A 2,500-nucleotide genomic window follows, 5' to 3' on the forward strand; every position below is an offset into this window, starting at 1 on the left:
TAGGGGAAGTAGGGGGGTATGCACTAAGGAGGAGAACAATTAGTTGCAGAGTGAAAAGATCTCCAATGGTTAATGGCTGGGCGTATAACGAAAGTCTCACGTAGAACTACGACATGATGACACACAAAGTACAGAAGTAGAATGCCCCCGACGGAAAAAGGCGAAGGCTGCAGGAAGCCACAGGCTGCCAAAGACGTCGACCGGCGAAGGCCAACGGAGGTGGTTGTTGAGGTGAAGGTGGGAGCAGGCGGTAACTGTGTCGTGCGGTTTGTGAGCTGGCTGAGACGACGCTCGCGGTGACAGTGACAGTGGCGCGACGGCGTCAACAGCGATGGCGGCGGTGGTGACGGCAGCAGGGGCGACGGCGGCGGGGGCAATGGTGGCGGGGGGCGGCGGCGGCGGCGGTGACGGTGGTGGCGGTACGCGGTGATGGGGCGTCGGTGGTGGCCTGGCGGTGGCCACGATGTCGGTCACAGTGACGATGGAGATAGCGGCGGTAGCGGCGGCGGCGGCGACGGCGGCAGTGGCGCCGACGCCGCAGCGGCAACGGCGGGGTGGCGGCGGCGGCGGAGGTGGAGGCGACGGCGGCAGAGGCGACGGCGGCGGAGGCGACGGCGGCGGAGGCGGCGGCGGTGGCGGTGAAGGTGCGGCGGCGGTAACCGTGTGGTGTGGCGGTTGTGAGCTGGCTGAGACGACGCTCGCGGTGACAGTGACAGTGGCGCGATGGCGTCAACAGCAATGGCGGCGGTGGTGACGGCAGCAGGGGCGACGGCGGCGGGGGCGATGGTGGCGCGGGGCAGCGGCGGCGGCGGTGACGGTGGTGGCGGTACGCGGTGATGGGGCGTCGGTGGTGGCCTGGCGGTGGCCACGATGTCGGTCACAGTGACGATGGAGATAGCGGCGGTAGCGGCGGCGGCGGCGACGGCGGCAGTGGCGCCGACGCCGCAGCGGCAACGGCGGGGCGGCGGCGGCGGCGGAGGTGGAGGCGACGGCGGCGGAGGCGACGGCGGCGGAGGCGACGGCGGCGGAGGCAACGGAGGTGGCGGTGAAGGTGCGGCGGCGGTAACCGTGGTGTGGCGGTTGTGAGCTGGCTGAGACGACGCTCGCGGTGACAGTGACAGTGGCGCGACGGCGTCAATAGCGATGGCGGCTTTGGTGATGGCGGCAGGGGCGACGGCTGCGGGGGCGACGGCAGCAGGGGCGACGGCGCGGCGGGGGCGATGGCGGCGGGGGGCAGCGGCGGCGTCGATGACGATGGTGGCGGTACTCCGCCGCCGTCGCGCCACTGTCACTGTCACCGCCGTTACCGCTAGCCCACAGTCGCCACCATCGTCACCGCTGCCCTACCGTCACGCACCAGTCCACCACACACCGTCGCCTCCGCCGCCGCCGCGCCGCCGCTGCCGCTGCCCCGCCACCGCCGCCGCCGCCACCCCTCCGTCGCCGCTGCCGCCGTCACTACCGCCGCCATCTCCATTGTCACTGTCACCGACACCGTTGTCGCCGCCAGGCCACCACCGACGCCCCATCACCGTACCGCCACCACCGTCACCGCCGCCGCCGCTGGCCCCGCTGCTCCCGCCGCCATCGCCCCCGCCGCCGTCGCCCCTGCTGCCGTCGCCCCAGCCGCCGTCGCCCCTGCTGCCGTCACCACCGCCGCCATCGCTATTGACGCCGTCGCGCCACTGTCACTGTCACCGCGAGCGTCGTCTCAGCCAGCTCACAACCGCCACGCCACCGTCACCGCCGCCACACCTTCACCACAACACCACCGCCGTCGCCACACCTTCACCACAACACCACCGCCGTCGCCTCCGCCGCCGTCGCCTCCGCCGCCGTCGCCTCCACCTGTCCACCTCCGCCGCCGGCGCCACTGCCGCCGTTGCCGCCGCCGCCGCTACCGCCGCCATCTCCATCGTCACTGTCACCAGCACCGTTGCCGCCGCCAGGCCACCTCGCCGACGCCCCGATGGCGGCGGTGGCGACGGCGGCAGGGGCGACGGCGGCAGGGGATGGCGGCGTGGCGGCTGGCAGTGGCGGCGTGGTGATGAGGTGATGGTGGCGATTGACTTGTGGGGCGCTTGTAGCGAGAGGACGGTGCTTATGACGTGGAGCGGCGGTGATGGCGGCGTCAGCGGCGAAAGCATCGAAGGCGACAGCGGCGGGGACGAACCGCGACGGGGTCGATCTTGGTGGCAGAGGTGTCTGACGATCGGATGGTGGCGGCGCGGACGACGGTGGCGGCGGTGACGGTGGTGGAGGTTGTGACGGCGACACGGTGGTTGTGACGGGGGTGGCGGTGATGACGGCGGCCGGGGCGACGGCGGCGGGGGCGGCGGCGGCGGGGGCGACGGCATCGGAGGCGACGATGGTGGCGGTGCGGTGACGGTGTGGCGGCGGTGACGGTGGTGGCGGTTGTGGGCTGGCGGTGACTCCGGTGGCGGTGCAGCCAGTGGTAGTGACGCGACGGCGGCGGTAGCGTTGGCGGGGGGGGGGGGGG

Source organism: Emiliania huxleyi (assembly GCF_000372725.1).
Source record: "Emiliania huxleyi CCMP1516 unplaced genomic scaffold EMIHUscaffold_845, whole genome shotgun sequence".
NCBI classification, from domain to species: domain Eukaryota; phylum Haptophyta; order Isochrysidales; family Noelaerhabdaceae; genus Emiliania; species Emiliania huxleyi.